This window comes from Heterocephalus glaber, unplaced genomic scaffold (assembly GCF_053883595.1).
Source record: "Heterocephalus glaber isolate CG9 unplaced genomic scaffold, H.glaber_assembly_v1.0 deba00001509, whole genome shotgun sequence".
NCBI classification, from domain to species: Eukaryota; Metazoa; Chordata; class Mammalia; order Rodentia; family Bathyergidae; genus Heterocephalus; species Heterocephalus glaber.
In genome coordinates, this window is record NW_028258325.1 from 57,245,921 (window position 1) to 57,272,840 (window position 26,920).

The 26,920-nt window shown below is 37.2% G+C and overlaps 1 long non-coding RNA gene across 1 annotated transcript; it reads right to left on the reverse strand.

Annotated features, from left to right (window-relative positions):
- Positions 1–13,089: 13,089 nt before the first annotated feature.
- On the reverse strand, positions 13,090–15,721 carry LOC110350209 (uncharacterized). The gene is made up of 3 exons (XR_002396653.2): positions 15,365–15,721; positions 13,797–13,934; positions 13,090–13,435 (listed from the first exon to the last, which is right to left on the reverse strand). It is a non-coding gene; the product is annotated as an uncharacterized LOC110350209 (long non-coding RNA).
- Between the last annotated feature and the right edge of the window lie 11,199 nt (positions 15,722–26,920).

The following is a 26,920-nucleotide window of genomic DNA, read 5'->3' on the forward strand; positions in this document are numbered from 1 at the left end:
GATGAATCCCACTTGATCAGTGTATATGATCTTCTTGATGATCTTCTGCATTCTATTTGCCAGTATCTTATTAAGGATTTTTGCATCTATGTTCATTAGTGAGATTGACCTATAGTTCTCTTTCTCAGTTGGGTATTTCTCTCTGTTTTGGGGATCAAGCTGATGCTTGCTACCAGGAATCAATTCAGGAGTATTGCTTCCCTTTCAATTTCAATGAAGAGTTTAAACAATAGTGGCAGTAGTTCCTCTCTAAATGTCTTATAGACTTCAGTGGTGAAGCCTTCAGGATCTGGGCTTTTCTTGGTTGGTAAGTTTTTAATTACATTTTCAATTTTGTTGATTGAAATTGGGTTGTTTAGAATTTTTAGGTCTTTTTCATTCAACTTTGGTAATTGATATGTGTCTAGAAATCTGTCCATTTTTTTCTCTGTTTTCCATCTTATTGGAAATAGGTTCTCAAAGTAGGTATTCATGATTCTCTGGATTTCTGCTGGGTCTGTTGTCATTTCACCCTTTTCATTCCTAATTGCATAGATTTGGGCCTTTTCTTTCCTTTTTCTGATAACATTGGCTAAGGGTTTGTCAATTTTGTTGATTCTTTCGAAGAACCAACTCTTGGCTTCATTGATTTTTTGTATTGTTTTCTTAGTCTCCATTGCATTGATTTCTGCCCTGATCTTTGTAATTTCCTCCCATGTATGAGCTTTGGGTTTGTCCTGCTGTTCTCATTCCAGAAGCTTGAGGTTCACCATCATGTTGTTTAATTTGGCACGCTCTGTTTCCATAATATGATTATTCACTGCTATGAATTTCCATTGTGTCCCATAAATTCTGATATGTTGCATTTGTCATTGTCATTTATTTGAAAGAACTGTCTGATTTCTTTTTAATTGCCTCTGTGACCCATTGGTTATTCAGAAGCGTGTTGTTCAGTTTCCATGTGTTTATGAAGTTTTTCAGTTTCTTTTGCTGTTGATCTCTAATTTCATCACACTATGGTCTGATAATATACAGGGGACAACTTCAGTTCCTTTGAACTTACTTAAATATGTTCTATGAGTGAGTATGTGGTCTATTTTGGATAAGGACCCATGTGCAGCTGAAAAGAATGTGTATTCTGATTTTGTGAGGTGAAACACTCTGTAAACATCTGTTAGGTTCATATCTTCAACAGTTTGATTGAGTTCTAGTAGTTCATTGATTGTTTTTTGTCTAGTTGATCTATCTATTTGTGACAATGGGGTATTGAGGTCCCCCACTACTATTGAATTAGTGCTTATAGGGCCAGAGATTTAGCTCAGTGGTTTCGACGTCTGCTGTGCAAACACAAGGACCTGAGTTCAATCCCTGGTACCAAAAAAAAAGACAGAGTATTAGTGCTTATATGGTTTTTCATGTCCATTAGTATTTGTTTTATATAGTTGGGTGCTCTACTGTTTGGTGCATAAATATTTACAATTGTCATCTCTTCCTCTTGAATTGTTCCCTTTACAAGGATATAGTGTCTTTCTTTGTCTCTCTTAGTCGGTGTGCGTTTGAAACCCACTTGGTCTGCAAAGAGGATAGCTACTCCTGCTTTTTTGGGGGTTCCCGTCACATGGAGTATTGTTTTCCACCCTTTAACTTTCAGTCTATGAGTTTCTTTTTGAATTAAGTGTGTTTCTTGTATGTAACATATTGTTGGATCTTGCTTCTTGACCCATTCTGCCAGTCTATCTCTTTTGATTGGTGAGTTGAGACCATTAACATTGATGGTTATAACTGACATGTATTGAGTCATCATTATCATGACTTTTTCTTTTTGTTTTGCCCTCCCCCTTTGCTTTTTAATTTCCTGTCATACCTGGCAGATTCATTCCACTGGGCTTCCCAGGGTTTTGATCCTCATTGTCTTTTCCTAGGATTTTGTCTAAAATTTTTTTGGAGTATTGGTTTGGTATTCATAAAGTTCCTAAGGTGCTCTTTGTCATGAAAGTATCTTATTTCTTCATCAGTTTTGAAAGATAGTTTTGCAGGGTACATCAACCTGGGTTGGAGGTTGTTTTCCTTTAGGGCTTGGAATATGTCACTCCAAGCTCTTCTTGCCTTGAGGATTTGCACTGAGAAGTCTGCTGTGATTCTGATGGGCTTTCCTTTGTATGTGATTTGTTTCTTTTCTCTAACTACTTGTAGAATTTGGTTCTTCTGTTGGGTTTCTGGACTCTTAACAATTATATGCCTATGTGTAGTTTTTTTCTTTTTAATCAAGGGTAGTTGAAGTCCTATATGCCTCTCTTATCTGTATGTTAAATTCTTTCCCCTGCTTGGGAAGTTTTATGCCATCATTTCTGTAAACAGTTTTTTCATGTCATATGCACTCTCTCCTGTTTCTTCTTTAACTCCAATCAGTCTTATGTTATTTTTCTTTGCATCATCTAGCAGCTGCTGGATTGATTTCTCATGGTCCCTTAAAATTTTAAAGATTTTTTTCTTTTCCTGGTCACTAATTGCAATCTTATCTTCTACATCTGCAGTTCTGTCTTCACACTGGTTCTTTCTGCTTCTTAGACTTTCAATGGAGTTTTTAATCTCCTAGAAATCTGTTTGCAGCTGTTTTATGGATTCAATTTATTTCCTATGTTGACATTCCATCATGTTCCTCAGCTCCTCTGTTTTTTTTATCTGTATCCTCTCTAGATTTATTAATCATGTCTTGCACTATGGGCACAATCTCTCCTGTTATCTGAGAAATTATTTCTGATTTCATTTTTTCCAGATCCTCTTTTGTTGCCAGTTCAGTGGGTCCAGGTTGTTGAGTATCAGAGTGTTCCATCTCGTTTCCCTTTGGGGTTGCTGTAGGTGATCTAGAAGTCTGGTTTTGTGACTTGTTTATGTGTCTTCTCATTTTGACGGGGGGGGGGGTCGCTGTGTGTGTGTGTGTGTGTGTGCATGTGTGTGCTTCTGGCACCCACGTGGCTCACCTCCTGTGTGCTGAAAGCAGTGGTATAGTACCCGCGAAGCCTCCTCTGCACTGGGAGTGGTGGTACGGCAGCCCGGAAGCCTCCTCTATTTTTCTTTTCTTTTTAAAATTTTATTTTTTTACTTTCCTGTTCTTCAACACCTCCATTTTTATTATTACTATTAATCTTTAGCTATTTATTTGGCTCTATGGTATTATTGCTGGTCTTTTTTACTGTTAATGTTAATGTAATTGTTGCTTTTTATTTATATTATATGCCAATATTTGGTTTGTCTTTGTGTCTATATTAATATTTTTCAACTCTTTTCTAATGTTAAGGATAGTATAGTTATAGTTATAACTGGTTTTTATGGTACGTCAATAACTTGTTAGTCTTTGACTCTGTTATTGCCAATTACATTTCTATTGTTAATGGTGTCATAGTTGCTGCTTTTAATTAGTTTTTACTGTATACCATTATCTGGTTTGCCTTTTATGTCATCAACATTACTGCAGTTCATTTCCTTTCTGGAGAACAAACCCCCCAGAATAAGTTTGAAGCAAAACAAAAAAAGACCCTCAATCATTATGCTGAATAGGTTGAAGAGGGGTATAAACACCAAGCACAACCAAACCCAAGGATACATCACAGGGAAACAGAGTCTAACTAAACAGGTCTCCATAGTAGTGTTTCTCTACTCTGATTTTCAACTAGCTGTGCAAAAATAATAGAAAGCAAGACAACAAGATGCTCCCCAAAACTTTGAACTCCACAAAAGCTGATCTCATCGACACTTTTATAGAAGCTATAGGCAAAGAACTGCAAAATAAAATGATCAATATGTTTGAAGCGATAAAAGAAGAAATATAAAAGAAAATGCATATAATGTTTAGCAATATCAAAGAGGATTTAAACAGATAAAGGATTCACCCCCCAAAAATTCAATGAGCTTAAAGAAAAATCAGACAATATACAAATTGAGTTAAGCAAAACAATATGATATGGATGACACTTCAGAAAAAAATTTAAAAGTGTGAAAAGAAAGCAAGCAGAAATAGATGATATGAAAATGTCAATGGAAAGCTGGATAGCAGACTTGAGAATGAATGTCAGAAATAGAAAACAAGGCAGATATATTAGATCATAAACATACCCTTTAAAAGTCCTCAGAATTATAGGCATAAAGGAAAAATTAGAAGATTACTCAAGAGGTATACAATAAATTATTCACTTAAATTATAGCAAGAAATTTTCTAAATCTAAAGAAAGAATTTAATTTTCAATTACAAGAGGTGAGTAGAACCCCAAATAGCCATAACCAGAAAAGAACATCTCCACAACACATCACAATCAAAATCCCAGAAATTCAACAAAAGGAAAGAATACTGAAACCTCTTAGAGAAAAATGGCAAGCCCATTAGAATAGCTTGTTTGTAGCTACAATGTTTATAGCAGCACAATTTGTAATAGCTATAGCCTGGAAACAGCCTGTATACCCATTAACACATGATTGGGTAAAGAAAATATGGTATCTATATATAATGGAATATTACTCTGCTGTAAACAATGACAGATTTGAGACATTTGTAGGAAAATGGATGTGCCTGAAAAATATAATGTTGAGTGAAATAAATCAGACACAGAAGCTTAAATCCCAAATGGTAGCTCTCATTTGAGTGAGGCAGAGGTACAAAAAAAGAGAATAATAAAGGATGGATAGAAGAGAACAAGGGAATGGATCTCTTGCAATATGGAAGTGATCTAAGAAAAAAAGTTCAAAAGATGAGGAGACAAGGGAAACAAGTAGAATAAAGATATGCCATGTACAGGAACCTAATAACCTCAATTAATGTAAACATTATATGCTATCACATGAGCTAAGATTAATAATACCAACAAGAATGAAAAATGGGGTGAGGAATTGGAGGAGGGGGAGGGAAGGGAAAGGAGATTAAAAAAAAGAAAGAAACAATCTGTGGAATGTACATGTAACCACACTCCAAGATGATTATGAATTGCATGAACTGCAAACATGTACTAATAAATAAAAACTTTTTAAAAGAAACAAAAGGTTATATATACAAACATATATAATATACATTATATAGTACATAACATATATATAAAACATATCTATATATATATCATATATATTTCTTAACAGAAATTTTAAAGACTAGGAGAGCTTAGAGCAGTGGTGGCAAACCTATGGCACATGTGCTGAAGTAGGCACACACAGCCTCTCTGTAGAGCCAAGTCACTCCAACCATTGTTTGACAAATTATCAGCATGCATATGACAGCAAAGATTACATTAATTGTGCAAAAGCACACCAAAAGCAAACTTTTATCTTTCAATAAAAGCTGTGTCATTGAAAGCTCTGTTATCATGTTTTAAGACAAAAGATGTTAATGTATGAGTTGTTTTCTAAACCAAAACCTCAGTATTCAGGTTTAATTTTAGTGCTGGAACTTTATGATAAATAAGTGAGTTTTGGGTTGCAGTTTGGGCACTTGGTCTCTGGCTTGGGCACTGGCTTAGAGCAAAGTTTTTCCGACACTTTTCAACCCAGACTTTTGTATTCTGGAAAATTGGACTTCAAAATTAACAGAAAAGACTTTCCATGACAAAGAAATCCTAAAGAAAAACATGATTACTAAAACAGCATTGTGAAAAATACTTAAGAGGACCCTAGACAGAGACAGAGAGGTCACTAGAACCAAACTGCCTGAAGTAAAGTATACATCTAGTTAAATAATAAATAAAGGAATCAGCACTGGAAAAATAGTGCAATTCAATAAATACCTTACAAAAATACATTTCAATGCCAGTGCTCCCAACTCCACAATTGAAATGCAAAAACTAGCAGATTGGATTTTTTAAAAATGCAACAATACATTGCCCATAGGAGATTCACCTCATCCAAAAGGAGCTACATGGGCTAATACTCCATTCAACCAGCTCCTGAAAACAAGCAGTAGTAGCTATCTTATTTTTAGACACAGCAGACTTCAATCCACAACTGATCAAAAGAGATAAAGATGGTCATATATAATGGTAAAGAGAACAATTTAACAGGAAGAGATAATAATTACAAATATCTATGCACTGAATGTCAGCGCACCCAACTTCATAAAACAGAAACTACTTGACTTAACAGAGAGACACCAGTGCAATCATACTGAGGGAATTTGATACCCCACTTTCACAATTAGGCTAGTCAGACAAAGAAATCGACAATAACAACAAAATCAGAGTTAAACCACACCTTTGAATAAATGAGTTTAACAGATACCTACAGAATGTTTCATCCAAGAACAAAAGAATACACATTTTTCTCAACAGCACACAGAACTTTGTCCAAAATAAACCATATTTGAAGTCATAAAGCATGCTTAAATAAATACCAAAAAATTCAAATAATATGATCCAAGGTAGTAAGATCTGCATACTATCAGATCATAGCAGAATAAAGCTAAAAATCAACAGCAAAAGAAGACCCAGAAACTATGAAAATGTATAAGAGATTAAATAACACGCTATTGAATAATCAGTGGATCACAGAAGAAATCAAGGAAGAAATTAAAAAGTTCCTTGAATCAAATGACTGGAAACAGAACATACCAAAACCTATGAGACAAGCAGTTCTGAAAAGGCAACCGTAAATGCCCACATAAAGAGAATAGAGAAATCCCAAATAAATACCTTATTAAGCCTCTCAAGGTCTAGCAAGACAGAAACAATCCAAATCTGAAATTAATAGAAGGAAAATATAAAGATCAGAGCAAAAAATAATGAAATTGAGGCTAAAAAACAGTACAAAGGATCAGTGAATCTAAGTTTCTTGAAAGGGTAGAGAAATGATCTGGGAATGGGAGAGACAGGACAGAGAGGAGGAGAACAGGAAGTAAAAAAGATCAAGATGCAATCTCTATATGTACCAATTCCCCACAAGGAATGCATTTATTAAGCAGCATTTCAAATATGTACTAATAAAAATCAAGAAAAAATAGACATAGAGTATAATGTTTTCTCAACGTACAGTTTTACTTTCTTGCCATTTGGGATGCTTCCCTACCCTACCCCTACCTACCCTACCCCACTCCACCCCATGCTATTGCATTGACTGTGCCTCTTCTGTGCTGAAAGGAAATGGTAAGAGCAGAGATCCTTTTCTTATTTCTGATCTTAAGGAGAAAGCACTCACCATTACAGTTGATTTTAGGTGTAGGTATTTTGCAGCTGGCCTTTACCAGATGAAGAAATTCTTATTTATTCCAAGTTTTTTAATTAAAAGTCGCCATTAGATTTCATCAAATAATTTCTCTGCATCTATTGAGATGATCGTATGGGTTTACTAGTCAAGGTTATTACCATAACATTTAATTGATAAATTTAGAATGTTTAGAAAATTTGGCTTTTGGGGATTAAACTCACATGATTGTGATATATAGGTTTTTAGGTTATATTTTGTGATTTAATATGGTTTTGTTTAGAATTTTTGTATCTATGTTAGTAAGGGATATTAGCCTACAGTTTTCTGTTCTTATAATGTCCTGCCTGGTTTTGGAATCCAATTATGATAACTTCAAAGAATGAGTTGAGACATTCTAGCTCCTTTTTTATTTTCTGTATGAGTATGTATATAATTAGTATTATTTCTTCCTTAAATATTCTTGGAATTCACTCAGAAAGCAAAAAAAATAAAAATAAAAGTTATCCCAAATAATGGAATCCAGCAATAATCATTGTATATAAATATTCCTGTGTAGTACTATAAGATTACATATAATTTTATGTTTAGAATAATGAAAATTCATGTCATTTAAACACGTAACAATAAATATTTTAGTAAGTACAGATCATCTCTACAATATCATGCAATCACAAATACTAAAAGAATTTTTAATTCTAAGCTTGTTTAGTAGGACAGGATTGTGGGTTTCTGATATAACCTATGCAAATGTCTTTTTAAAGATATAACAGTGTGTCACAAACCCAGGATTGAGGATTCAATATATACAATATGCCTTTGAGATTAATTTGTTTTTTAAAATAAGTTGACTAGGGCAGAGGATTTAGCTCAGTGGTTCTGGCACCTGCCTCTCAAGCGCAAGGTCCCAAGTTCAATCCCCAGTACCAAAAAAACAAACAAACAAAAATAAGTTGACCATAAGCTTGGCTTCACAAGGAAGTGGCCACTGAAGAGCCACGAAGAAGCCTTGTGATATTGACTAATGCAGATATTTTTGGCTCAGAAGTATTTGTTTGTTTTTGTTTAAATTTGTTTTTGCTAATTTACATTTACAGTTGAACCATGGCTATCTTAGTCTCTGATTGTATTTATATAAAGACGACAGGAAAGAAGGAAAATGTCTTTTCTTTGTACAATTTCTGTATCTCTCTATGAAGCCCATGTGCAGCAAGTTTCTACCTTTTTGTAATGAAGTGCATTGAATAGTGGCTTATAGGTAATATAGGATAAGAACCACAGGACTACAGAAAAGACCTGTAGAAACAATCTTTAATGAAAAAAGATGAAAAATAAAACTGAACTGGGCTTTGACGTCACTTGTGAAGTTTTAATTAAGATTGAACACCCTCAAATGAGCTGTTTGACATTGCATTCTAATATCATTTTCTTCTCATAATTTTCACACTGCTCTGGTTTGAACAGGGGTGTCCCCCCCTACATAGAGGAAGTGTTTCCTCTTTTGTCATGCTGTGAAAAGAGTGCATAAGCTAGAAAATGAGAATTAGGAGCCAAGCACAGATTGAGACAAATGTTTAGCAGAGGCATGAAAGTGCTAAGGCTGACTCCTGTCAAATATAGACAGGCAGTGGGTTAGGCAGGGAGGAAGCCTCCCCAGGACCCAAGGATTGGCAAGTATCCAACTTGGAGAGCAGCCCCAGTGAGGAGCCAGATTCAAGCTAGTCCTTGTGTTGGGCTTTCCTTATATTATTCCCTCACATTCAACAAATCTTGCCCCAGGAGGCAGCCTGATTTATACTGTGAAAAATGAAGAGAAAGGTCTGGCAAAGAGCAAAAACAGAGGGAAGAGAAGTGGCCACCTCTTTAAGGCCAGAACTGAGGGAGTAATGGAAGAACTACCCAAAGAAAGTTGTACTCAGAAGAACAATTGCAGACAGAAACACTGGACACAAGCAGCTGATAAGGAAGGTGAGGAACCTGTTACCAAATATGTAGAGAAGCTGTGGAAATCTTTAGAGTGTGGAGACTTATAAGGAAAGAATAAATCATGAGATCATTTGGAAGAAGAATAGAACAAAGAATGTAATAAGGGAACATAGTCGTGTTCAGGTTGGTTTTTACACATACTAGCTGAATGAACTATGCCACATAGTTTGGCTGCTCTCTCCCTTAGGGTCCTCACTTTTAAAATGGGAATAATAGTTATACTTATCTAATTGGGCTGTTCTGAGGGGGATGTGAATATTAAGCTCTTAGGATAGTATTTGAATAAATGAAATATTATGTATTACTTACATAGACTGGTGAGTGTCAGGAGTATTTCTACATAAATTTTGGAGAAAAATCATTTCATAATTAAAGTACCACTATAGCTGTCTAAGGTTCAATGTCACCTTGCCTGTGAGCCAGCTATGGCATGCAGAAACATAACTCCATTTTGTCTCCAGTCACAGCTGAGGCCTCAAGGGTCTCGTGATGCTGTGGCACTCAGTGGCAAGATTGCATCAGCTGAAGACATCCTGGTTTGTTGAGAGCCAAGTAGTAATACAAAAAGAAAAAGGTTTCACCTGGGGAGGGACTAATTCCTTGTCAAACTTAACTCATCCCACCCACCATTGTAAGAATGCTCTCTATAGAGTCCTCCTCAACAGAAGAACCTTGTGACTTAAGATCTTCATCTGCTCCTCATTGTCCTAGGATTACCACTGCCCCCTCAGTCACCTGATACTCCCACAAATTATTGTATGTACCCAATAAATAATGTCTAGCTTGGAGAGTCTTGGGCTTTGCCCACTCTGAGGCACTGACATCCCAGCCCCTCATATACTTTGAAATTATGCAAATCTCTATTGTCTTTTTTCTCTTTAGCCCTTGCCATCCCCCTTTCTAGGTAGTCAGAGGATTAATTGCCCCCTGATAGCTGAAGGCTTACTATAGCATTTATTGATGGAAATATACCCATAATTAATTTAATAAATGTCATAAATAATATGCATCTTTTAATAGTATCTTTCAAAAATGTAGATTTTTTTTTGTTTTGCTTTGTTTTTTGAGACAGGGTCTTGCTATGTAGTCCAGGCTGGCCATGAACTCACTTTGCAGCCTAAACTGCCCTCACACTCATAGTAAACCTTCTGCCTGGGAGGTTTACTGTAATCCCAAGTGCTGGGATTACAGGCATGCACCACTATTCCTGGCCAACAAATGTAGATATACAAACAGAAATTATGAAAAAATATACCCCAATACCTCTAGATTAGAAGGTTACAGTTCCAACTTTTTTTTCCACATCTCTACTTTTTAAATTATCTACAGTGAACTTTTATAATAAGAAAAAAATGAAAATATATTGAAATATGTAATGAAAGAGCAGTATAATATAATATACCTTGTCCCTCACTTCTTCCTCTCTGGCACTGTTACTACTCTGCTTCCCAGCTGCCATGAACTAAACACCTTTGTTTCACAAGGTGCTTCCATATGATGTTTCTGCCTTGGAGCTAGCCAACCATGGACTGAATACACAGAAACTATGAACCAAATTAAACCTCTCCTCCCTTAAATTGAGGGTTTTGGGTATTGTATCTCAGCAATGGGAAAGCTGACTTATACAGACAGGGAAAAAGCAAGCCAAGATTCATAAATCTGAATACATACCCAGGTACTCAGATGAACTTTTAATTATATGAACTCAAAAGCACGTGTGTGCACAAACATCACATGTGACTGGGATGTGTCTTAGTCAGTTTTGTTTGCTAAAACAAATGTCACAGACTGGGAAGCTTAGGAACTGTAGACACTTTGCACAGTTTTGGAGACTGGGAAGTCCAAAATGCTCAGAGAGATTTGGTGTCTGATTCACAGCTAACACCTCCTCACTGTGTTTTCACACGGTAAAGAGACAAAGCAGCTTTCTGCACTGTTTTGATAAGGGCATACACCTCATTCATAAAAGCTCTGCCCTCATAACTGTATCTCCTCCCAAAGTCCCCACCATTGAACACCACCACACTAGTGATTAGATTAAACTTACGAATTTTGGGAGGACATAAACCTTCAGATCACAGCAGAAAAGTCCCCAACACACATAACAATCAATTATTCACAAGATTTTCCAGGACTAACCTCACTGACTTGAAAGTTTCTGTTAGCTTACAATTTTGAAGGAAAAGAGGGAATACCATCAATTAAAACACTGAATACCAGAGGGGTATACACCTCCCTGCGAAAAACATCTAAAAAGAATACATTGTAAGCTTGGGAACCCAACATAGCAGACTTTTCTCTTGATTGTCATTATAGAATGTAAGTGTCCCTCATACATTAGTTCACTTATTCCACAAATATTCACACACTGTCTGTTACATTTCAGGCATTCTATGGGAGACTGTGATAATGTTCCCAACAGTCCACTGAGAAGCATTTTATTTCTTATTTTAAGCTTCTCAGACCATCATTCACTAACATTCAGCATTAATGTAAAGGAAAATGCCCCTGAAGATGATTTAGGCAAGAAGAAGGATATCAGGGGAGAAGGCAAAGCACCGTGAGGGAGAGTAATGAGGGTGTGGATAGGATCAAAATATGTTGTATGCATGTATGAAAATGTCACAGTGTAGCCCAATATTCAGTATGATTAATTGCACTAATATCAAAAATGTCCCTGCCTCCAACAACACACATACTGCTGCATGGACAGAGGCCTAAACAAGGAGCAAACTGTATTCACGCTTATTAAAATCCAATTAACAGTATACACATATAAACACATATATGTAAATGGACAATGGGAGAATGAGTAAGAATCTATGCAAATAAAGGAAAATGCAATCAAAAGGCCTGGTACTCAGCTGGTATTTGTGTAACTGATGACTTCTTATCCCCAAAGATCCAAGGATTTAAAAAAGAAAACAAACAGCAAAAAAAGGTTGTGAAGATGACCATAAATGGTGGCTAATTCTCTGCTTTTTCCATGGAGGACACTTTGTTTTTGATGATGATGATTGCTTCTTTCTCCTTCTTTCCATGCAGGGAGAATCCTTCCTGAGCTGCAGCACCCTTTATTATGGCAGGCACGCTTTGTAATGGAGTCATTATCCCGCTGAGGACTGAGCAAGAGAAAGTGATCCTTCTTTCCTGTACTAAAGTGCCTGCTCCTCAGCTTGGTTATTAAAATGAGAACTCAAATAGCTCCTTGTTCTAATTTTCCTTATCAGCCTCCACAGGGCCCATTTCAGGCTGTCTGTGAAGTGTTCGAATGCAATTGTGTTCTTGAATAAAAAGGAGAAACTAAATTAGAGCCTCTTAAGACCATTATATTGTCTTATTTAGTGATACTGTTTGCCTCACCACTACTAAGCAATGAGCTAAGTGTTCTTCCTGAGTAAGAATAATAATACCCACATTTAACCAGCACTTTACACTTTGTAAAGCACTTTTGCATATGTTATCTCTTTTGAGCCATGTGAGAAGCTGAAGCACATTCAAAGGTGTTAGGATCATCAATTTACATAGTAAGTTATGGCTTTCAAATTTCAAAGCCAGGCCTTGCAAGCCAATGATCTGGCAAAGGAGCAGAGTGAGTTGTCTTAACTTTGGGCTCCAAGCATCTGCCACAGACCCTCCCAGATCATCAGGGATGACCATTGTCCTCCCTGCCCCTCTATATGGAGACCTCCTGATCTCAACTTACATGAGTAGCCTTTGAGAGCAGAAACCAATCAGAAGAACCAATCAGAAGAACTTCATATTAGGGGCACACACATGAATACTTGTTAGTAATCCACAAATTATGGAGGGCAGTGTAGGAACCAGCCTATGAATTTATTCCTGATCGAGGGGTGAATGAGAATGAAAAACAAAAGACACAAAGATAATTTGGAATGAATGAGTCAGAGGGATCTTTGACTCAAGTGGACAAAGCCCTAAGCGTTTGGCTCATCTTGTTTTTATTAACTTAGACACAGGAATGAACTATTAGGTTAATAGAAGATTCATCTGCCTCTTGTTATCTATAGCATGTACCCAAGTAAACATCCAGATCTCAACTGTATTGACTCTTCTCCAAAACTTCCAATGTGCTAGCATGCCTGCACATTGCCAGAGGAAATGCGGCTTGCTGTTTTTCTCTTTGGTGCTTGCAGAGAAGATCGATTAGGCCTCAATCCTCATTATGTGGTCTCCTACATCTACCTTTTTTGTTTTTGTAATAGCAGGAGCTGAAGCAAAATGAAGTGTGGTTGTGTTTGCATACATTGTTGAGTTCCTCTCCTGAGGTGGCAGACTATGAACAAAACAATAAGACAAATAGTTAAGAATCCCATCAATCCTTCATATATGCCAAAATGAGCATTCATATAACTGCAAGGACCAAATTGATTCAATGCTTGTGCAAATTAATCCTATTTCTGTATTTATCAAATCTTCAGTTTGTTAATACATACCCAGTAAGATTCACTTTGTACTACAGGTATACATACAAGTACATGCTATGATATCAATCATAGCAGTGAAGAGACTATCAAGCATTCTAGGAAGGCCTTGATGATGGACAAGTTTTTCTGCCTCCTGAGTGGTTTTCTTTAGTTGTCCCCATGTTATGAGATCCACGGCTCATGTGGATTGTAGAGGCTGTCTTTACTTACTGTCATCTAATGTCATCTGGGAGGAGGCACTCACTGGTGGAGAGAGCAATCAAGCTCCATCACAGGCATGTCATGAGAGGGGGGGACTCCTCTGTGGTTGCACGTTCCTAGAGGGCACCCACATTGCCCATCCATTTCCTGGAACAACACAAGCAAACTCCTATCCCCATGGCAACAGGTAACTGGTCCCTCCCATTTCCCCATCTCCAGGGACCACCATAACACTTGTAATTTCTCCTTTTTCCCAAACTCTTGTGCTTTTGACCAATGTAATTCCATTGGAGTGCTATCTATATTACCAACAGGATTCAAAATATTAAGTGTAAACACTGCAAGATTAAGGTGAGATTGTGGCTCCAAGGAATTAGTGACATTAACTACATACAGAATCACATAAAATGTTAACAGCTTCTGTGAGACTACATTCTAATACAATAATTACAGCAACCAATTCTGATCCTTGAGCTGAAAGTTCAGGGGTAGCAATCTTCTGGTGATTTTGCATAGTCCAGTAAGCAGCAAAACCATGAGAAGATGCATCCATAAAGTAGGTTGAGGTATCCATAAGAGGAATTGTCTGAGTATTTCTAGATAAGATAAATGAATAATGCCAATATAACTGTACAGAGTTATTGGAAGGATAATGATTATCAACTAATCCTATATAATTTGCAAAGACTATCTGCCAGACCAAGGAAGTTTATAATAAATGAGTAGTGGCCATCTATCTGAATATGGACCTGTTTCTAACAATGTATTTTCAGTAATCTCTGGATGTCTTGCCACTTGATTCTGTCACCTTGTTCAGCTGTTAATTCTTGAAAATTAACATGGAAATTTAATTATTGTCCTACAGAAAGGAAGGACCTAGCCAAATGCTTAATGTCTAAAGGAGCAAAGCATAAAGCTTAGGACAGATTCTAATGCACCCAACATGAAAGGTCCTTGAACCCCACTGTTCATGACATTGGATTTTAATTCTTTAAGCAACTTATACTCCAAAGGATGATGCTCATGAATATTCTGTTGCAGATTGTTAGGGTGAGGACAAACAGTAATTGGAAATGCACATATTCCAAAGGGTTGTGTGTTAAGAACAGCCTATCTGACCAATTTTTGATAAGGAGACACTACTTCTGTATCAACCGCAGATGAAAGGGAAAGATGAGGAGGAAGAGAAAGGGACCAAGGCTCTTCACCCTCATTTTTATCTTCTCTCAAGGGTGAACTAGATGTGGGATGTTTTCTTGAAATTAAAGGACAATGAACCTCATAGACCAAGCTTCATGTGGAGAAAGTTTCAGGGCATATAACAGAGTCCTGGCCATGAGCATGATTCAAACCTTCTCCCACTTTATCCCAACTTTTCTACATTAAACGAGCTAGTCTGAGGAAACCAAGGGTTATGTTTGATAACATCTTGTAACATATGAGAAAGCAATTGGGTACTGACTTCAGTCCCAAATTGGTGCAACAGAATTGCCAATAAAGGGACATAATGCTATACTTCAATTGACGAATTCTGCCCCATAACCCTAGATAAGAAAAAGTTTTCTGCACACACTTACTTTTGTTTTCTTGTCAGCTGGCTCAACTCATCTCCACTGTGGAACTTCTTGTCACTTATTCCCAACACCTTCCATTCAGGCAGACTTTCCCAGGTCAGGATCCTGTTTGGGCACCACTTGTGGGAACCAGCCTATGAGTCTATCTCTGACTAGCAGGCAAATGAGGATGAAAAACAAAAGACACAAAGATAATTTAGAATGAAGGGGCCAGGGGCCTCTTTTCCTCTATGGGACAAAGCCCTAAGCCTTTGGCTCACCTCACTTTTATTCACTTAGACATGGGAACAAACAATTAGATTAATAGAAGATTCATCTGCCTCTCATTATCTATAGCATGTACCCAGGTAAACATCCAGATCTCAGCTGTATTGACTCTTCTCTGGAACTTGCAATGTGCTAGCATGCCTCCACATTGCCAGAGGACGTACAGCTTGCTGTTTTTCTCTTTTTTGTTTGCACAGAAAGTCAATTAGGCCTTGATCCTTATTATCTGGCCTTCTACAGGGCAGGTCATTTTTAAAGTGTTTGAGTTTTTGAACAGCTGCTTTAGCTACATGGATTCATGCGATTATTTTATAATCTGTTCAAATACTGTGTCACATGGCAAGAAAAGTCCACATTTTACAGAACATTTCAGTGTTGTCACAAATGATCTTTGTGAATGTAGGTTTATATGCAGGCTTATTTCTTTTAAAAGCAAAGTTAATCTTGGAAATATTTAAGTTAAACAATTTTCTGACATACTTAAACTACAAGAAGTGTTTTCCTACTTTATATTATTTCTTACGATGTACATACTTACCATGATGATGTTTTGAATACACTATCCCAAACTATAGCACCTTGGCATTTGAAGAATTTGAACTGAAGGAATTGAGAAACAGTATGTATAGCAGGGAATTTCTAACCTTCCCTGGAAGCAGCTCATAAAAGTGTCTGTGAAAGGTTCCCTTCTTATATCCACATGAAAATAATGTCCTTATCTCTGCAAATGAAGGGGCACAGAAAGGAATGTACATGAACAAGACTAAGTGTTGCTAAATATCCCCCAGTTTAGTACTCATAGCTCAGACACTTTGTCCTATTGATGTAGGGATGATATTGGACCTCCAATTGATATAGGGAAATATTACAACTCCCAACCTGCTAGATGTCAGATAGGTCAAGTTTTTGTTCCCCAAAATAAAAGAATGAATTCTAAGGAACAATGGGGGTTAAGAAATATTTATTGAGAAATATAGCTCCTGAGAGGCAGGAAAGGTCCCAAATGGGTTGCTGAAGACCCCACTTTACAGGAGAAGTTTTATAGAGCAAAATCAGGAAGTCGGTACAAAATCACAAGGCAGGTACAATGTGGGACACAACCAATAAAATTACAAGTATAGCTCCTCAGGTAATATTGATCCAATGGGAAAGCGAGTCACATAGCAACTATACATGGAAAGAACAAAGAACATTTTAGGAAGGTGATGGGTCCAACTGAGCTGACTGATGTCTGTCAATCCAGACTTCATTAGGTCAGGTGTTACCATTTATCTCATCCCTTGGAAAAGCATGTAGGCCTGGTCATTTCACCCTTATCTTGTGGCCTGGCCTCTAACTGATGCACTTCCAGCCACAGTTACAATGTGTTTTTACCTTTTGCACTGATTCTCTCAAGGGCCTAGCACTATCTGACTGACTATACTATTTCTACGTAACTTAGCTATTTCTAATACTATCATACATTTCCATGATTTTCCACACTTCACCAAACCTTCAGGATTAACCATTTTGGGGGATCCTTGTTTTCTTATAAAAGCTTCTGTGTGATGTAAAATTTAAACTAAGTTTTTATTTGTTAATGTGTTTTTTGAGGATTTTTTTTTTTTCATGGTACTAGGGATTAAATCCAAAGGCTTTGCACTGAACTATATCCCCAGCACTTTTTTATTTTTAATTTTTGAGGTTCTTGATAAATTACTAAGTTTCCCAGCCTGGGCTTGAATTTATGATCCTCCTGCTTCAGCCTCACAGAGTCCTGAGATTACAGGTGTACACCACCAAACCCAACTGTTAATCTGGTCTTTTGTTACAAACGGCAGCCAATAAACTTAAAATGAATAGAAAGAAAAGATATTTTTTCCACCCACTTGACTAACTTCATTGATCAATTTGTATTTTGAGTAAGTACAAGATTCTCTTCAAGCAGCATGTGCAGAAATGACTTTTAGAGATGTCAGTTGTTCAGTGTAAGCAAAGCACACCAGCTGCTGGGCCTCTATTATGGGCCAGGACTCTGCTAGAATCCAAGAACATAAGGACAAAAATACAAATTCTTGCTCAGATTGCTCAGAAACTTATGTGGCAAAGAAACTAACTAGGAGAATATTCTTTTTGCTCATTTGATGGTGAAGGAGCTTAGGAAATGCCACCCCAAAATATGCCAACTCAACATGCTGATTACTTCAAATCAAAGGCATGTGGAAAACAGCAAACACAGGAAGAGACTTTTTCCTTGCTGCCCTCACCTGGCTGAAGATAGAGCCTCAGAACAGCTCAGCTGGCCTTAACCCTCTTCTTGGTGTTTCATCAACCAGGCAAGATTGACTCTCATCTTAAAGGAAGACAAGAAGTCAGCACCGCACACCGACAAACTTTGTCAGAAGTTATCATCTGTTTTTCTCAGGACCTATTTATCATCCCCAAAATAATTCACTCTCCCCTAAACTGCCTGTTTCTTCCCTCTGACCTTCCTGATGAAGAGGGTATATCAGCATCTACTTGGATTTTAGAGTTCATTTTTTCTTCATGTGACATACCTGAGCACATACCAGTTCCTTTTCTCTTGGTAATCTGCCTGTCATCAGTTAATTTCATAGACTTAGAGGTACAGTTTGGATCTGGACTCTCCCCCCCAAACCTCATGTGTAAAGGTGTGTTCTCTAGCTGGTGGTCCCATGGGAGATGCTGGAGACTTAGGAGATGGGGGCAGTTGGAGGAAATGGGTTAAAGAACCATGTCCTTCAGGGCTACTCTTTGTCCTTAGCCCCTGGCTCTCTTCACTACCCTTCTGCCATAAAGTTTCTGCTCCACCACAGGTCCAAGGAAATGGAGCCAACCAACTATGAACTAAAACCTCTAAGACTGGATGCCCAATTAAATACTCCTTTAAGTTGATTTTTCTCAGGTTTTTATGACAGTTTTGGAAAGGTTTTTTTATATAATCTTAAAGAATCATGTTTCTTTCCTCACAACACTCCAGGGTATGTCATTGGCATTATTTGGCTAATTATCCATAACTTCCAATAAATACTAAACTTTGATAAGTACACATCTGATTTTTTGTATATCCTTTTATTGGTACATTTTAGGTGTACAACGTAATGACATTCATCATTGGAGATATGCACCTTTACATACTCTTAGTTTTTATTTTCCCCCTTCCCCTACCCTCCCTTCAACCCCTCCATCCTTCCCAATTTACAAAGACTTTGTTTCCATTTTTTCATTTACTCATATTAATTCCATTCCCCTTTCCTGTCCCCTACTCCTCTCACTTCCCCCTCCACTTTGCCCCTTTTCTGCCTATTTCGCATTATCTATTATAACTTTTAGTTCTTATTTACACTTTCAGTTTTTCACACTAGAGAAACTATTTGGTATTTACATATGTGTGCCCTGTTTATTTCACTTAAGAGTATCTCCTCACTGTGCATCCATTTATCTATAAAGGTCTCTAATTTCTCATTTTTTATGGCTGTGTAGTACTCCATTTAATTTTTTTTTAAACCCACATTTTCTTTATCCATTCCTCAGTTGATGGGCATTTGGGCTGTTTCCAAGTTTTAGCTATTACAAATTGTGCTGCTATTAACAAGGGTGCACATATATCACTGTGGTATGATTCTTTGAATTCTTTGGGGAAGATACCCAACAGGGAGATACCTGGGTCAAATGGGACTTCCAGTCCTAGTTCTTTGAGGTATCTCCATACTGATTTCCACAGTGGTTGCACCAGTCTACACTCCCACCAGCAGTTGAGTAGGGTTCCTCTTTCCCCACAACCCTGCCAGCATTTGTTATTGGTTGATTTCATGATAGCAGCCATTCTTTTTGGAGTGAGGTAAAATCTCAGTGTTGTTCTCATTTGCATCTCTCGAAACACCAGTGATGTTGAACATTTTTTCATATGTTTATTCACCATGTCTACTTCTTTGTGTATGAAATTTCTGTTCATTTCAGATGCCCATTTTTGGACTGGGTCTTTAAATTTGGGAGGTCTGATATTTTTAAGTTCGTTATAGATTCGAGATAGTAGACCTTTGTCTGAGGGACTGCTGGTGAAAATTTTTTCCCACATTGTGAGTTATCTCTTCACACTACTGGTGGTTTCTCTTGCTATGCAGAAGCTTTTCAGTAAAAAGAGATCCCACTTGTTGATTGTTTGTGCTAGTTCATGGGCAACTGAGGTTTTGTTCATAAAGTCTTTTCCTACCCCAAAGTCTTGAAGAGTTCTACCTAACCTCTGTTCCAGGCGGTTCAGTGTTTCTGTTTTTATATTTAGATCTTTAATCCATTTTGATTTTATATTAGTGCATGGTGAAAGATATAGTTCTAGTTTTAGTCTTTGGCAAGTTGAAACCCAATTTCTCCAGCACCATTTATTAGAGACTATCTTTCCTCTAGCGAGGATGTTTGGCTCCTTTATCTAAGATGAGACGGCTGAGTGTGTCTGGAGTTGTTTCTGCATCTTCTAATCTGTTCCACTGGTCTCCAGGTCTGTTTCTTTGCCAGTACGATGTTGTTTTTATCAAAGTAGCTTTGTAGTATAGTTTCAAGTTGGGGGTTGTGATATCCCCTGCCATGTCTCTGTTGCCTAGAATTGCTTTTGCTATTCTGGGTCTCTTCTTGTTCCAAATGAATTTTTGGATTGTTTTCTCAAGATCTATGAAGTATGCTGCTGGGATTTCAATTGGGATTGCATTGAATCTATATGGCATTTCTTGAAGTATGGCCATTTTCACTATGTTGATCCTTTCTACCTAAGAACAAGAGATGTCTTTTCATTTTCTGATATCCCCTTCAATATCTTTTTTCAAAGTGCTATAATTTTCAGAGAAGAGGTCTCTGATTTCTTTTGTTAGGTTGATTCCTAGGTATTTTAGTTTCTTGGATCCTATTGGGAAAGGAATTGTTTGCCCTATTTCTGTCTCAGTGAGTCTGTTATTTGTGTAGAGGAAAGCTATTGATTTTTGTGTGTTGACCTTGTATCCACCTACTTGACTGAATTTGGTTATTAAGTCTAGAAGACTTTTGGTGGAGTTCTTGGGGTCTTCTATATACAGTATCATGTCATCTGCAAATAATGACAATTTGACTTCTTCATTTCCTATCTTTATTCCTTTTATTTCTTTCTCTTCTCTAATTGCTGCAGCTAATGTTTCCAGAACTATACTGAACAGGAGTGGTGATAGTGGACATCCCTGTCTTGTTCCTGATTTTAGTGTGAAGGATTTCAGTTTTTCATCATTTAGTATGATATTGGCTGTTGGTTTTTCATAGATGGCTTTCATCAGATTGAGGTAGAGATTGTCTATTCCGATTTTTTGTAAGATTTTTATCATAAATGTGTGTTGGATTTTGTCAAATGCTATTTCCGCATCTATTGAGATGATCATATGATTTTTGTCCTTGGCTCTATTGATATGGTGTATTATATTGATTGATTTGCATATGTTGAACCATCCCTGCATCCCTGGGATGAATCCCACTTGGTCAGTGTGTATGATTCTGTTTGACAGTATCTTATTGAGGATTTTTGCATCTATGTTCATTAGTGAGATTGGCCTATAGTTCTCTTTTTTGGTTGGGTCTTTCTCTGCTTTGAGGATCAAGGTGATGTTTGCTCCCAGGAATGATTTTGGGAGTATTGCTTCCCTTTCAATTTCATTGAAGAGTTTAAACAATAGTTGCAGTAGTTCCTCTCTAAATGTTTTATAGAATTCAGCAGTGAAGCCTTCAGGACCTGGGCTTTTCTTGGTTGGTAAGTTTTTAATTACATTTTCAATTTCATTGATTGATATTGGGTTGTTTAGAATTTTTAGGTCTTCTTCATTCAACTTTGGTAATTCATATGTATCTAGGAATCTGTCCATTCCTTCTGTGTTTTCCATCTTATTGGCATATAGGTTCTGGAAGTAGGTGTTGATGATCTTCTGGATTTCTGCTGGGTCTGTTTTAATTTCACCCTTTTCACCTAATTGCATGGATTTGGGCCTTTTCTTTCCTTTTTCTAATAAGATTGTCTAAGGGTTTGTCAATTTTGTTGATTCTTTCAAAGAACCAACTCTTGGCTTCATTGAGTTTTTTGTGTTGTTTTATTAGTCTCCATTGCATTGATTTCTGCCCTGATCTTTATAATTGCCTCCCTTGTATGAGCTTTGGGTTTGTCCTGCTCTTCTCATTCTAGAAGCTTGAGGTTCAGCATCAGGTTGTTTAATTGGGCACACTCTGTTTTCCTAATATGATTGTTCACTGCTATGAATTTTCCTCGTAAGACTGCTTTCATTGTGTCCCATAGATTCTGATATGTTGTATTGTCATTGTCATTTATTTGAAGGAACTGTCTGACTTCTTCTTTAATTGTCTCTGTGACCCATTGGGTATTCAGGAGTGTGTTGTTCAATTTCCATGTGTTTATGAAGTTTGATCTCCAATTTCATCGCACTATGGTCTGATAATATACAGGGGACAACTTCAGTTCCTTTGAACTGACCTAAATATGTTCTATGAGCGAGTATGTGGTCTATTTTGGATAATGACCCATGTGCAGCCGAAAAGAATATGTATTCTGATTTTTGGGGGTGAAACACTCTGTAAACATCTGTTAGGTTCATATCTTCAGTAGTTTGAGTTCTAGTATTTCATTGCTTGTTTTCTGTCTAGTTGATCTATCTATTTGTGACAATGGGGTATTGAGGTCCCCCACTACTATTGTATTAGTGCTTATATGGTTTTTCATGTCCATTAGTATTTGTTTTATGTAGTTGGGTGCACTAGTGTTTGGTCCATAGATATTTATGATTGTCATCTCTTCCTCTTGGATTGTTCCCTTTACAAGGACATAGTGTTCTTCTTTGTCTCTCCTAGTCAGTGTGGCTTTGAAATCCACTTGATCTGCAAAGAGGATAGCTACACCTGCTTTTTTTTGAGTTCCTGTCACATGGAGCATTGTTTTCTACCCCTTACCTTTCAGTCTATGAATTTCTTTTTGAATTAAGTGTGTTTCTTGTATGCAGCATATTGTTGGATTTTGCTTCTTGACCCATTCTGCCAGTCTATTTCTTTTGATTGGTGAGTTGAGACCATTAACATTGATGGTTATAACTGACATGCATTGAGTCATCATTGTCATGACTTTTTCTTTTTGTTTGATCCTCCCTCTTTGCTTTTAATTTCTTGTCATGCCCGGTGGATTCATTCTGCTGGGCTTCCCAGGGTTGTGATTCTCATTGTCTTTTCCTAGGATTTTCTCTAAAATTTTTTGGAGTGCTGGTTTAGTATTCATGCAGTTCCTAAGGTGCTCTTTGTCACAAAAGTATCTTATTTTACCATCAATTTTGAAAGATAGTTTTGCAGGGTACATCAGTCTGGGTTGGAGGTTGTTTTCCTTTAGGGCTTGAAATACATCACTCCAAGCTCTTCTTACCTTGAGGGTTTGTACTGAGAAGTCTGCTGTGATTCTGATGGGCTTTCCTTTGTATGTGATTTGTTTCTTTTCTCTAACTACTTGTAGAATTTTGTTCTTCTGTTGGGTTTCTGGAATCTTAAAAATTATATGCCTATGTGCAGATTTTTTCTTTGATCAAGGCTATTTGGAGTCCTATATCCCTCACTTATCTGCATGTCAATTTCTTTTCCCCTGTTTGGGAAGTTTTATGCCATCACTTCTGTAAACAGTTTTTTTATGTCATCTGTCCTGTCTCCTGTTTCTTCATTGACTCCAATCAGTCTTATGTTATTTTTCTTTGCATCATCTAGCAGCTGCTGGATTGATTTCTCACAGTCCCTTAAAATTTTAAAGAATTTTTTCTTTTCTTGGTCACTAATTGCAATCTTATTTTTTATATCTGCAATTCTGTCTTTACATTGGCTCATTCTGCTGCTTAGACTTTCAATGGAGTTTTTAACCTCCTAGAAATCTGTTTTGCAGCTGTTTTATGGATTCAATTTATTTCCTATGTTGGCATTCCATCATGTTCCTCAACTCCTCTATTTTTTTAATCTGTATCCTCTCTAGATTTATTAATCATGTCTTACACTATGGACACAATCTCTGCTGTTATCTGAAACATTATTTCTGATTTCATTTATTCCAGATCCTCTTTTGTTGCTAGTTCAGTGAGTCCAGGTGGTTGAGTACCAGAGTGTTCCATCTCTTTTCCCTTTGGGGTTTCTGTAGGTGATCTGGAAGTCTGGTTCTGTGGCTTGTTTACCTGTCTTCTCATTTTGACATGTGGGGGAGCGTAGGGTTGGTCTGTGTTCCTGGCACCCTTTCAGCTCACCTTCTCTGGGCTCAGAGCCATGGTATGCCTACCTGGAAGCGTCCTGCTGCCTGGGAGCCGTGGTGCACCAATCTGGAGGTCTCCTCTGTCCACATCTAATTTTTATCTCCTTTGGGTCATTAGTAGCTGGCACTTAGTAGCAGCTCAGCAAATACTTGTTGAGTGAATAAATGGATAAATAAAATGAGTATGCTCAAGACTCAGTCTCAGAGTTGTTGGCTTTTAACCACATTTCAGCTAGCTTCTCTGGTAGTGATATGATATTAAAATTTTTCTGGATATTTTGCTTTCCATATTTTTTGTATTTAATGGGTCTTGCTATTGTTTCTTTCTCTCTCTCTTCTTTTTTTTTTTTTTTGGTGTTTGAGATCAAATCCAGACCTCATGCATGCCAGGCAAGTGCTCCAACTACTAAGCTACATCCCCAGCCCTCCCTGACTGTTCTTGAATCCTTAGTTTTCTCTTTCTTTTCTAGTCATAGTAGAGGGGATTTCTAGTTCATAAAAAAAGGGCTCCTTTTGTTTGTGAGTGCTGCTGTGGCCAAGGCTCCTCTGCCCTGTGGATGACAGGCATGCCCGTGCTGCCTGAGGCAGGCACCTGTGCCTCCAGAAAGAGGGGTGTGAGTGCACTGACCTCTTTACACAGGAGATCCACTCCAACTCAGCTCCACTGGACACTTCCTTAACACCTGCTTTTAGTGGCCACCCCTCAGGCTCTTGCTCTTGGGGTCCTGCACCTGGCGCCAGCCCTCTTAGGCAGATAGGAAAAAAGTAAAATGGCCCAAGCCAAACTACTTTCCGAAGTGTCCATTTGTGAGGAGAATTTTCATTCATGGCAGTATAATCAGTGATTCTTTTCCATAAAAAGGAAGAAAAGAAAAAAGATAATATGTAAAACTGTCAAATACAAATACTTCAGTTCTCTAGACATCTATCTTCACTCCAAGCTATTGATCTTTCCTAATCCTCCCTTCCATCTGATTTTTCTGACCTTTGTCCTTTATATTCAAATCACTGCCAGGTGATTAGAGGACGAAAACTAATCAAATTCTGTTGTGGAGCTGATAAGTATGAATAATATAACTGTTTCACCAGTCTGGATGACACATTTTGCAGTTTACTGGACCCTCCAAAGTCTTAGCCGAAAGGAAAAAGTAATGAAAATTTTAAGTACTACTGCACATCAGTGAGGGAGATGTTTTAGATGTGTAGGAAAAGATTCTTTCAGTCTTTCTTAAGTCTATAATTTATCTAAGTTGCTCCCTCTTCTCCTTTCTAAAAGCATTGAAGTCTATATTTGCACTTAAGGAGAATTAAATAACTTTATTTTTGTGACACATTTTGAGATAATTGGAGAACTCCTGATGTGTCGTGAAACTAAAGATTGAAATTCTCTATACTAAATAATTTGGTGGAAAGCTTACATAAGCAAGATACTTCCAAAATAAGAATACCCAAATCTTCCCTTCAAAGTTTTGCTTCTGATCCTTAAATTATTTTGATCTATTTCCACTGGAGCTTTTTATGACAACTAAAGTAAAACTGCTAGAGGTCCTATAAATTACATGGCATATTAAAATAAACATTCGGAAATTGAATTTTTTGATAGATTAAAGGGTTCCGAGCGCCACCTGCTGGTAGAATGTGTAAACTCATGAAACTTTCCTTGATTATAGCAGATGTTGCGGAGTCAGATTTCATACTACCAAGTCAAAACTTTAAAAAGTTAACTTTTGAAAAAAATTAATTAATATACATATGAATGTGTGTATTCCTTTCCAGAGGCAATTCAAAAATTTCTAAGTGAAAATTACCTGAAGATTGTGCTAGAAAAGAAAGAAGGAAAGAAAAAAGAAAAAAAGAAAGAAAGAAGAAAGAAAGAAAGAAAGAAAGAAAGAAAGAAAGAAAGAAAGAAAGAAAGAAAGAAAGAAAGAAAGGAAGGAAAGAAAGAAAGAAACTGCCTTGACTCTGCCAACTTCTAGCCACGATGCCATAAGGAAGTTTTTAACATCACTGATCCTTGGGTTCCCAATATATAAAATTTAGGTTGAAAAATGATTCCTGATTAAATAAGATGCTTTGGATTCTGGGGAAGAATGGGAAAAAGTGAGAGATCTGGTGTTCAGGACATTCCACCCAAAACCCCAAAACATGACACTTAGGCACTGGAGAAGGCAGAACTCAGGTCATTGTTCTCTCCCCCTCATTCCTTCTCTGAAGTAGGCCATAAATCCCAGCTAACCTTCCTGCAGTGTAGATCATAAGACCCATATATGTTCTGCACCAAAGGGTGTCAGGAGGCTAAGCATTGGCTGAAGTGTCCAGTGTACACTGAGTGGTCAGTGTAGTCATGAGAAAAAATTGTCAGCAGGAGTCAAAGCCCTTAATAACCATGAGTAGGATCAATAGATGACAAGATTTGATGATAAAAGGGATGAAAAGAAAACGGAATGGTAGATGGCATCAGTCCCAAAGCACATTTTCTCATTCAATCAACCCTCTCCCTGCTCTCCCTCTCTTTTCTGCTCTCTCTCCCACCCCTATATATGTATGTGCCTGCATATCTGTCCTCTCTCTCCCTGTCTTTCTTCTAAATATATAGTGTCCCAAAAGTTTCAGGGTTCTTCTCAGCTTTAAAAACTCCAAATATACAAAGGCTAACATCCCAAGGCCTCTTCCCACACATACATGCACATGCAGAGACCAATTTAAAAGACTTGAACTTGGGAAAGTTTCAAGTTTGTTTCTGGAAGTGAATGAAACAGCTGGCCAACCATTAAGATGTAGTAGTGTTTCAATTTTTTAAAAATTGAGTCAAATTCCTGGGAAATTTTTGCTAAATGAGTCAGGCTACAGCTTAAATTTCCTGACTTTTAATTCAGCCTTACTCTCCTTATGAAAAGGAGTCAATTTTAAAATGTATTTTAATAAACTTGCAGTCAATGTTATTTTATGTGACGGGACATACTAACCCAAAATAAGGCATCTTAGCATGTTGAATACAATAGAAA